Genomic DNA, 12,935 nt, shown 5'->3' on the forward strand with positions numbered 1-12,935 from the left:
CAAAACATCAAAAAATAAAAAAGATACCTATTAATAATAATTAGACATGGGAACTCTAAGGGATAAAACATGGACAAAATTATAGGTTCACTTTATTTCGTCATGTCATGACTGTATTTGTGGCTCACCTCTAATAGTATCTACCAAGAGTGGGACTTGTCTAATTTCCTTTAATTTTTTCAAATGAATCTTGAAGGTTTTTCTTTTGCGTTTTGCTGGTATTGTTATTGTTATTTATTCTACTAGTTCTTTTTATAGAGTCACCTGGTAAATAGTGCCTTCTGGTTTTACTTATCCATATATCTGCTCATTGAAACTGATCAGAAGTTCAGCACATATAGATGATAGATCCATCTTGATATAGATGTAATATCTTGGTATAGATAATTCTTGGTTTCTGCATGTCCTACAAGAACAAGGTTCAATGTTTACATGGCTTTTTGAATAAATCATTATCAGAAAAGTTTGACCAGCAATACAGACAGTACCCAACAAAGCATCATTGACCCTTTCTTCTTTGAACCCTGTGAAAAATGTAAAGGGTTCTGGTAATATTTTTGCTAAACATGCAAAGCACACACTTTAAGTATTAAAAGTCAGTCTTGTCCTGTTTCCTAATGAATGATCAGAGCTGTTTTTTATATTCTGTCGTCTCAACATAATTCTACACATTATTGGCCCAAGAATCTTCATACACTTTTAAAGCAGAAAAGCAAGTGATTCAGCTTGGACAAATGCTATTTGAGACAAGATACTACCTGAGATCTGGAATTAGTATATTCCCAAAGACATAAATGGTTTTGAATTTTCTTCTCAATTTTCCAAAGTCAGTTTCATCCTACACAAATTACTGGGGTAGATTTGCCACTTCTCTGGCTGCTTTATGCCAGTTGTTGTTCTGTTAGAAAACCAAATGAAATCAGAACATCAGCAATTTAACCAAAACTTTTATCCATATGTACACCATTTAAGTTGTACAATTAATACCATTGTAAGAAACAAAGAAGCCACACAATCCTTTGTCATATTTGCAACTTTTTACACGTTGATCAGATGTTTTGCATTTTGTGATAGCGTTGGATAATATCAGTGCAGTATGTTGTCACTTTTGGCAGTTTCCTACCATTTCATTTTTCAAACTCACCATCTTATAAACTAACCTCATAACTTCTTGCCATGAGAAAGACCAATGAAGAATTGTGAAGTTAGCTTTCAGGTCTTTCTCAATGATAAACGTTTTCCATTAACAGCATTCAGTATTTGTCCATTTTCTTTATCATTATTCAGTCATTCAAGTACAGTTCTCCCTTTCTCTGTATTCTCTCTCTCTCTCTCTCTCTCCAAGGTTAATCAACAAATATTTTTAAATGCTAGGTTCTTACTAAGCTTTCTTGAACTCTGTTTCTCATGGGTACTAAAATATAATGTTGCACAGATTATATTTAACAGGTTCTTCTCCAGCCTCTATTTATGTTTTGTTTAGCACTCATGGTACACTTTTTGCCATGCAGTATCATATCCATGCAACATCAAACACATCGAGCCTAAATAATAAGAAATCAAAATTATGTAGATATAATAAAAGATATCACTATAAAGAGCCAGTTAATTGCACCTCTTCTCTCTTTAAATTTGTGATAGTATATCATCATTTATTTGTTAAACAGAATTTATTTTTAGTGTAGGTATAAATAATAAAATGCATGAGATAGCGAGTGATTTATTATCAAAGGGTCAGTAACAGGTTTAACTCACTTATAATATAATAGACTATAGATTATCAATTTTTCGTACACCACTGAAAAAGAAGAAACAAAATATTTCAAATGGGATTACAATTGGCAGTTCACTTTAGAGATTATGTTTTGAGTATAAGGCTAAAAGGCTACATATACCGTTTACTTTGAAGCAGAATTTGAAAGATTTTATTGATTAGCTCCTCTTAACTGTTTCAAATCTTGTTCACTTCATCATTCACTGCTATCAATTAATCAGGCCAAGAGAATTATGCTTCTTACTATTACCTTTTACTACAAACTTCAAAACTTCAAATGTAAATTTTATTTAAATGTTATGTAAATCAGTCTCAGCTGTTACTTACTTTAAATATTTTATGATTTAATCTAACCTCAAATAGAAGAAAAAAGAAAAGAAACAAAAGGAATCTATCTGCTATGATTGTTATATATGTATAAAAAAATCTGATAAGCACAAGAGATAATTGCAAACATCTATTGAATATTTGTGGTATTAACTCTTGACTGCAGGATAATGTCTGTCATTCATTTTTATTTGATAGTCTTTTTTCCCCCAACAGATGTCCCATTTCATGTGAAACACTGCAAAATTTGCAACACATAATTTGCTCTGATATCATTGTTTATATGTTTTTAATTACTTATCAATAATTTTGCTATGTTTAAAATTGGCATGAATTTATATTCTCTTCTAATCCTCTAATGATCTTAATGAGCTGATATTAAGGAGTGGAACTAATGAAAATATTTACAAAAATCAAATAAATACCAGGAGAGATGAGAAAATCTGATTTTTTTTTTTGATTGACTGTTAGAAATAGTATTAATCATTATGTATGTACAACATATATAAATATACATACATACATAGATACATGTGACACATAAACAAATATACACATATATACATATAGATGTGTGTATGTATATACATACATACATACATACATATATATATATATATATATATATATATATAATATATATATATATATATATATATATATAATCTAATAGATAAACGTTTCACATGTTCATGTAGGTATGAACACAATTTCAACAGGCACAACCTTAGGGTCTCATTTAATTGTGCCTCCAATATTAAGAGCATTCTAGTTAGCACCCCTTGGCCATGAACGGCAGTGGGATGCTCATGCAGGGACTACAACAGATGCTCAGTGGGAGGCCATTGTGAAACCAAGGCCTCTATGAAGCTGAGGTACTAGCCAGGCCCAATAGCAGCAGCAACATCTGCAGCTTCCCTAACAGAAATAGCCACAAAAACATCAGCAATGATAATTATAACAGCAGTGACAACATAGCTGAATGAATGAGGATACTAAAAGACTCCCTCGACCTGGGGGACATCCTTAACTCCAGAATGGAGGTTTTCAGGCCATGCTTACTCTTCAGGAAATTCTTGCTGGCCTACTGGGACCCACATGATAACAGGGTTGTTTACGATTGACAGCCAAAGGGAGACAATAGCTGGTTGTTGACAGAGTAATGAAGTCTTTTGCTCCTCCATTTTCTAGATAGGCTACTCGCTAGGGAAGCTACAACCCAGCAGGTTTGGGATCTGACAATATGCTTTAAAGCTAAGCACTGTATTAACATGAAACCTAGGATAATCCCTCCCATAAACTGGCCTTATCTAACTTTATCTATATGATATTCTGCTCTATAACTTAGAGAGTGCTTCTTTTTTGGATTTATGTTTCACCAACGATATATGAAAGCCCCTGGCCCATCAGGAATCACTGCAGAGATGCTCAAAATATCTGGCAGTGTCGGCTATAGCCTAGTCACCTGTGTAGTTAACCAGGTGATACACGAAGGAGTCATACCCAATGACTGGTGTAGCAGCACCATAGTCAACTGCTACAAAGGTAAAGGTGACGCTTTAGACACAAACAATTACAGAGGTATCAAGTTGTTGGATTAAGTAATGAAGGTCACGGAGAGGGTCATAGCCCAACTAATTAGGGAGAGAGTCAGCTTAGATGAGATGCACTTTGGGTTCGTGCCAGGGAAAAGCACCACTGATGATATTTGGTGGATTTAATATAACAACATCAACTACACTAAGCAACAAAGATTTTGTTATGAAAGACTAAAAAGGTGTTCCTAACTAATTTTGGTATTTTTATTTCAAACCTAAAATTAGATTTTTTTCTATCATGTCTAGATTTTGTGCAAAATCCAAATCACTTAGTAAGATTTCCTACAACAAGATTTTGGTTTTAATCAGCATAATGCCATTAATATGAAATTTGTTTCTCAAGGGTAAAGCAATTTTTGTTTGCCAAGTTTATAGAAATTCTAATTCAAAAAGTAGCTATTTTTTTTATCGGCTTGATCTAAATAAAGGTGCTGTGCTCATTGTCTCCATTGGTTCTCTGACAAAGAGGAACTCAATGTGATTAACATACTTCTTGAATTATCACAAGTCAATGAAAGTAGACAAAAAAAAAACAAGAAAAAATTGCGCAGGGAAGAAATTATAGAAGAACATTCTATGGGAGGAAAGACTGGGAAGGGTGGAAATGATATGGGTAACAAAATAAGGGTGAGGTAAGTGAGTTGTAAATGTATTAGTTGAGGTGATACCAGACCATCCAGCTCACAAAGCAGAGGCCACTTGATATAGAAGGTTGTGATATAGAAGGTTGAGAGAGAGAGAGAAAGAGAAGAAAAGCCTATGAACCAGAGATTGAGATGTGGTGGTGAATATGACTTCATGCAAATCAGTTAAATTACTTTCCTTTGGATATGGTCTACAATGCATGTAGCTGTAGCATTTGCTGCATTCCAAATTAAGGAGCAATACACCATTGTATGTCTTGAGGTTTGTAGAGTGTTAGCAGTCGGTGAAGAGTGAAGTAATTTTTGTCACTGAAGTGGAAGGTCAGTCTTTGCTATGTTGTGGTTGTGAGTATATTCAGGAGAGATCCTCTGTATTGACAAGGCCCACCATTTGTAGAATCTTGGACCTTGGGTGCATTTAATGTAGTTCACTCCATTACAAGCATTTAGTTCAGGTTACCAGTTTGAGAATAATTTCCTTCCTTTCTTTTGTCAATCCAGTAAAAGTCATTGGCATTGTTTTTCCTTTTATGACTAAGCAATAAAAATGTTGCTTAAATGTATGTATACATGTGTGTCAAGATTCATGTATATTTGTAGTTAAGAGATCCTTTAAAACTTATTACCTTGCATCTTTCCTCTCCTCTTCTTCCATTCTCTCTGACCTCCTAATTACTCTATGTCTGATTATCTCAACTTTCTCCTCCTTTGTCTTACATTAATTAACCTCTTTTAATGCTCTTTCATAAACTTGTAATTTTTTTCAAAGAGTAAAGTTTATTAAAAATGGCAGGACTCCTATCATATCAGGGCACACAAAATTACGTTATTTTACAAACAATGTTGATTAAATTTTAAGATATAGCCATTGTAGAAACACCAGATAACAATATATATAGCAAAAATAAGGCAGCAAGCTGACAGAATCATGAGTACACTGGACAAAATGCTAAATGGTATTTTGTTCATCTTTATGGTCTGATTTCAAATTCTGCCAAGGTCGACTTGGCCTTTCATCCTTTTGGAATTGATAAAATAAGTACTAGTTGAGCACTGGGGTTGATGTAATAGACTTACCTCCATTCGCTGAACTTGTTGGCTTTGTGCCAAAATTTGAAACTAATATATATTGTAGTAATATTAATTTGGTGACTACAATCATTATGAATCTGATGTTTAGTACACCATACACCTGCACAGGTAAAGTTGATTCGATGGAGGGAGTGAGCTGATGTAGAGCACAAACATTTGATCACTATAAATAAATCATCTCTGCTTGTTGTTCTGGAAGAAATTCTGTTCATCTAAATTCCCAACCTAATTTTGCTTATTTGTTCAAGTTGTTTCGCTTCATACTGCTGAGGCCTAAGAGAAAATAATGAACTTTACATCATCCCATTTCCCATCGCTATATGGATCTTATATAATCAATTAATATTCATTAATTAACATCAAAGACTTTAACATAAATGACAGATTTTAACTTTTTACTTTTAAGGTTTAACCTACTTTGTCCTAGGTTCACTCATTTTATTATTGATGTGACTGAAATGTCATTCCAGTTGAAGCATTGTATCATCTAAAACTACATTCCTGAGACTTTCTTGAAAGACATAGGAAAGCTGTTATTAGGTAGCAAAATTTGAACTCAGAATGTCAGGAGTTGAAACAAATACTTCGTTTCATCTCATCCCAATTCTCTAACAATTCTGTCAGTCTATCACTTTAGATAGGTAGTTTATTTATCTACCCCAAGAGGATGAAAGATAAAACTTGACCTTGATGTTATTTAAACTCAGAATACAGAGTCAGAAGAAATACCACAAGGCATTCAACATGATTCTCTAATAGCTATTTGTTTGCCAATTCACTGCTTTTGCCAACTTACAACTTTGTATCTTACAACTTTGCATCTATCTAGTCAGTCTATATTAATGAATCATCTGCTAAGATTTTGATATATGATTTTATATATTATACATAATCTTATATATTATAACTAATTGGAAAGGGAAAAGCATTGGTAAAATGTGAACTATAAATCTATTGCTTGTTCGGCAACTTTGTAACCAATTAGAATATGATTCTGCTCTTTTGTGTAATAGGTGACATGGAAATGGGTCTTTAGGTCTTTTCTGTCTCAAATTCCTTCTTATATTGTCAAATATCAATCAATATTCAAAGGTGTTTATTCATGAAACTAAAGATTATTCAACATTTAACATTACTAAGTAGATTCATCTTTTGATGGATATTGTTTTTCTTTATTTTTTGTTATTTTTCTTTTTACTGAGAGATTTTTGAACACAATTTATGTTCAAAGCCTCAAACCATCCAGCTAATTTGTCATGTAATGGTAGTTTCTTAAGCCAGAGAAAGATGGTTCTGTAATTTCTTACTGAACACCAAGCACAAATGATTTGTTTATAGTGGTATATGTTGTACATAAGCTCAAGCCCTCTATATAATCGACATTGCCTGAACAGGTGCACAGTGTGCCACACATCAAGTAATCAAGTAATCTCAGAGCAATGTGAGATGGAGTGTTTTTCTCAAGGACACAACACTGTCCAGTCTGGCAACTGAACTCATGATTACTCAATTGTTAGTGCAGCACATTAACCACTAGGACACGTGCCCTCACACTATGTCATATGACCAAACATTTTGTAGTAAGTTTGGTAATTAATTCATCAATTAATGAAAGAAAAATACTTTTTTGACTGAAGATGAGATTTTAACAGCTGAAGTATTGGCTTTAACCATATTATTCACAAGTATCAACTCTGAAGTTATGTCCGGGCTTATTATCTCAGTTGCCCAACTATGGCTTCTGCTTGGAAGCAGTATCTAAAATTATGCATGGCAACTGAATCTGGAGTAATCCGTGAATTTTAATACTACTTGTTTCTTCAATCAGCAGTGAATATGGTGAAATACTAATTCAACCCTGACAAGATCTGAACTCAATGCTGAACTGAATTTAATAAAATGTAAATGCCTATTAACTCTGTTTGACAGAGTTGTGAAGAATATAGCTTAAAATGCTTGGATATCATACAACTGATGATAGATAAGTATTAGTTGATGGTAATTCAATTTAATTTAATGTTAAAGTTTTGATGGGGTAGACAAGCTTGACTCTTTCCAGCAAGTAACTCAATTTTAGAAAAAAGTTTCAGAGAGACACATCTGCATATCATTTTCAAATGACAGTCACTCACCAAATTTGTTTTTCATTTTATATATTGCCACAAAAATCTCGTTCACAGTTGTAAATGGAAGGAAACTGAGAAAATCTCTCCACATATCTTTTTAGGTACAAATAAGTAATATTGGGATGTCTAAATTTCATTAGTGAAGAAGTTTCAAGATCTTTGACCATAGAAACTAATATCAGGAAAATAAGAATCTAATTAATCATACAGTGAAAGAAAAGGCTTCTGAGCTTACACAATGATTTCATCGATGTCCTTTTCTCTAGTTGAGGACATTCAGTCATATTCTCAAAAACATCATAATGACCTATATTTAGTTTTTCATTCCACCACTCAATTTATCAACAAAATCTATAATTGTTACTAGATTACCTTGAAATGCTAACTGTATTGGGTCAGAAGAAAATGTTATTTAGGCAGGTTAGCATGGACCCACCACCAGTTTATTGTCAGGTAATTTACCTATAAACTTGATTGGTTTATCTTTTGAACTTCTTGAAAAGAATCCTTTTGGTTCTTCTTCCATCACTGCAACTTGAGTCAAAGTATTGCTTCTTCAAAGCCATCTAATACCTATGTTAAAAGAAAGTGGTTATACCTCAGCATTTAATTCTTGACATAGTTAACATAGAATAATTGTACTCAGAAAACTAGAAATGACAAAATTCATCTTTCAACAACATCAAGAATAGGTTTGAGAGCTGGAAGTAGTGTCTTCATACATAAGCAATTACTTTGAATCCGTGTTCGTTCTTAATACATAGCACTCTTACTCAATTAAACACGTTTATAGTCCAGCATTTCAGGTGTTCCACTAATTGTACTACAAACTACCATTTTCCAACAAAGACCAACTTTTGTAAAATGACTAAATACAACTACCTTTATGTTTTTTTTTCTCTCTGTTATACTCTTCAAGATTTGGAAAATCAAGAATTCTTTTTGTAAATATGCATCATTTACATATCTTGTACATAAAAGCAGCTGAGTATCAGATGCCATATCTGTGAAGTTATCAAGTTGAATAATAAAGATATCTAGCAGATCCTCTTAAATTTCTGAAATTACCTTTTATTTTTATATCATCTGACGTCAGATATCCTTCAGATATCCATATCATTTAACAGTGGCAGGGTATTCGGTTTCTTTGCAGCGTTTTCTACCAACATATGGTAAACAATATCTTTGCAGCAAGGCAAGATCAAAGTTTTAGTGATTGTGTAAGGTTTCTAATTTTTTTTTCCAATTCTTTCTTTGCATTCAAAGAAATGTTATTTCAGAAAGCTTGGCTTCATTGAATGATTTGATAGAACTTTATGACACAGAACACATTGTGAGAAATCTTTACGTTTTTTTTATTTTTTTTATCCAAGTGAAACCAAATTCGATGTATGATTGACTCACTGATTTTTTTTAACCACAGGATGCCATAATTACCTTGGGGTGGGGTGGTGGAAAAAGTAAATATTTCAGTAGTTAGTTGGCTGAATACACATGTAAGTACTTCTAAACTGATATAGATGTGTTAAAACGACATAATACTTTATAATACACTTACAAAAATAGTAGCTTTCAATCAACTGAACACGTTTTTCAGTCATGTTATAAATACATAGAAGATTGAAGGTATTAACTGAAAATATAGGAAACAAGTTTTCTGTGATAAGTGTTAGCTTATGGAGGAGGCAACATCATCATCATCATCATCGTTTAACGTCTGCTTTCCATGCTAGCATGGGTTGGACGATTTGACTGAGGACTGGTGAACCAGATGGCTGCACCAGGCTCCAATCTGATTTGGCAGAGTTTCTACAGCTGGATGCCCTTCCTAATGCCAACCACTCCGAGAGTGTAGTGGGTGCTTTTACGTGCCACCGGCACGAAGGCCAGTCAGGTGGTACTGGCAACCAGCAAGAGAAATAACTGTCAATGATTGAAACAGTTGTGTGATGTACAGAGTAGAGTGCTTGCCAACTGTATATCAAATTTACTAGACTCATGAGTTGTGTTTAGTTGGTTAGGATTACCTCATAATTTTCTTGGATCAGTTGCTTCCTATCAGACTGCACTTTTGCTGCACGTGTTTCTTTCTCTCTTTCATTCTATCAACTTTGACATTCCCCAAGGTTCTGCTTTGCTGCACCCACCAACTCTTTTCCTTCTATACAGCTATGACTTATTTGCCATCACATCTGACCACATCAACACTTACACTGATGACACAACCCTTCATTTCCCCCTAAAAATCCTCAATAATACATCATTTGCCCACAACTTAGATGCTCATACCACACACAATCTGATTCCATGAATAGAGATCTTGAATAGAGACCTTGCAATGGAGGATGCTTTCCAGGAAGAAAACACAAATGCTACTCATGTCGAGAAGACATCATTGCACCACACCAATCCATCCTTAATCATGAGCAGCTCTCAACTAGAACCCATCCCATCCTATGATCACTCCAAATATTGGGTTTTACTATCACTAAGGATATGTTATGGTAAAAGCCTATCCTTAACATAGTAGGACTGCTTCATTATGACCCTTTCTTCAGGGTCAGAAAATACTTCAACCTCTAACAATCATTGACCAATCATTGACAAGCTCAGATGAAGCCCACATTGGTGCATTGCTCTCACATCTGGAATAGTATTGTTGCACACAGAGACACTCCAGACTGCATCCAGAAAGGGATAGATAAAAAGTCACTCACAAACACACTGCAGTCTTTGATCCACTCATCTGCTGCTTCCTCTCTCAGTTGGCTAGGCTCATGCTACCTCCACTCACACTTTTCTTTCTTCCTCGCTTTTCACTCTTCCTCACTTTTCTCTCTCCCTCTCTTTTTTCTCTTTTTTTTCTCTCTTTTCACTCATACTCTCTCTTCCTCTCTCTAACTAGTGTTCAGCCTTGTCAAGCCCTTAACTAATCACCACACTCTGTCCTTCTTTCCTAGAATGTTAGTCTTTGGAAATCTCTCTTTCTGCTAATGCCTTTCCTGAAGTTGTTGATTTGCAAAGGATCAAGAAGAACATTAATGGCATCTATTTCATGTGTCTAGGAAGTCCTGCCCTTCTTTCAGATCCAGCAAGGGAAAATAAAATGAAAAAAAAAAAAACCCTTGCGAATGCTTACAATTTATCTTGCAAGGCATAAAAATAAGCATACCTTGGTTTGAGAACCTTATACTACAGGATTGCTATAAGACAACAAATTTCTCTCAAACTACACCATACCAAAATAATATGACTTTATCAGGGCTGAAACACTTTTATCACAGGTTTGTTTGATTAAGGATAACCTGGGGCTTGACAAATACAACCAGTCTTGAATATTCTCAATTATTTTCAACATGCAGCCAGCTACTCAAGATTAATTTCTTACAGAGGCAAAAGTCTATAGTTCAAGGTGTTGATAAAATTGACCTTAATACATAACAAGTACTTAAAATATTGATCCTTGATGATGGAAAGGTTAATTCTACCCTGGCAAGATTTTGAAAGCTGTAACATGAATATGAACTTCAGTTATTTAACATCATTTAGTTACATGCTATGCTGTGTTAACTACTCACATCACATTTTGACATTGTAATTGTTACTTTATGGTAAAATATTAAAAATAAAAATAGGTTCAAAACATGCATGGGTGAGTTGATTGGGTATTGGACAATTGACTGACAGATGAGTGGTTTCTATCTTGTGGCCATGATATTTGTTTCAGTGAATGAAACAAGTAAAAGAAAAAGATAAAAGATAAAAAATAATAAAATAAATAAATAAAACTCAAAATAGCGAGCCCTATATTGGGTAGGATAAAAACTAGGGAAGTAAGTAATAATAGTTTCAAATTTTCATGCAACGCCAGCAGTTTCAGGTTGAGGGTTAAGTTGATTACACCGACACCAGTTCAACTGGTACTTGTTTTAATGACCCTGAAGGGATGAAAAGCAAAGATGATCGCATCAGAATTTGAACTAATGTCATGACATGAAATGCTGTGAAGCATTTTACTTGGTGTGCTAACAATTCTGCCAGCTTGCTGCCGTAGGGAAATAAATATTCCTTTCTACTATAGGCACAAGGCCTGAAATTGGGGCAGGGGACAGAGCTGGTAAATTACATCGACCCCTGTGTTCAATGGGTACTTATTTTACTGATACTGAAAGGATGAAAGGCAAAGTCAGCCTCAGCAGATTTTGAACTCAGAACGTCCATATGGGTCAAAATGCTGTCAAGCATTTTTCCAGCTTACCACCTTTAGGGAAGAAAATATTAGTTTCAAATTTTGGCATAAGGTCAATAATTTTAAAGAGAGGGGATAAATCGATTACATTGACCCCAGTGTTCAACTGGTACTTGTATTATCAATCCTGAGAGGATGAAAAACAAAGTTGACCTCGGTGGAATTTGAACTCAGAATGTAAAGACAGATGAAATGCCACTAAGCATTTTGCCTGGCATGCTAACGATTCTGCCAGCTCGTCGCCTTTAGGGAAATAAATAATATTGAAATCAATGAGCTCAAGTATTAACATTTAAACAAATAGATACCTCACTGTGTTGCAAAAATCTGTTTGTGCAGCGATTAGAAGCTGCACACTGAGTCAAACATTTTATCAATGCATAATTCCATAGAAATGAACTATACACGAGACGTAATATTTTTTTTATTAGTAGTCTGACTTCCTCCGATTGAAAAAGAATGGGATTTTAGATTTTGTTTATGAAAATTTTCATAGCTGGCCACATTATCTAAAGAATTCAAAAGTATCCCCATCATCATATCATCATCATCGTCATCATCATCGTCACCATCATCATCTTCATCATCATCATCATCATTATCATTATCATTAGCACTATCATCATCTTCATCATCATCTTCATCATCGTCGTCCTCATCATCATCGCTATCATCCTTATTATTGTCATGATCATCATCACCATCATCACCATCGTCATCATCACTGTCACCATAATTGTCGTCATCATTGTCGTTATCATCATCATCATCACTGTCATCATCATTTTAATGTCCGTTTTTTTCATGCTTGCATGAATCTGATGAAATTTGTTGAGGCCAGTTTTCTACAGCAGGATGCTCTTGCTGTCACCAAGCCACACCGGTTTTCGAAGCAAAGGAATATTTCTCCCTGTATGGACATACTTTTATGGAAGATTGGAAATGAAAGACATGATTTGTAATGATGGTGATGCTAGGTTACAACAAAGCCTCCCCATGCACAAACACACACATATACATGCATGCACACACACAGGTATGTATGTATGTATTGATGAATGTAAGTATATTTTTTTTGGCACTCCATCGCTTATGACGTCGAGGGTTCCAGTTGATCTGATCAAC

Source organism: Octopus bimaculoides, chromosome 3 (assembly GCF_001194135.2).
Source record: "Octopus bimaculoides isolate UCB-OBI-ISO-001 chromosome 3, ASM119413v2, whole genome shotgun sequence".
NCBI classification, from domain to species: Eukaryota; Metazoa; Mollusca; class Cephalopoda; order Octopoda; family Octopodidae; genus Octopus; species Octopus bimaculoides.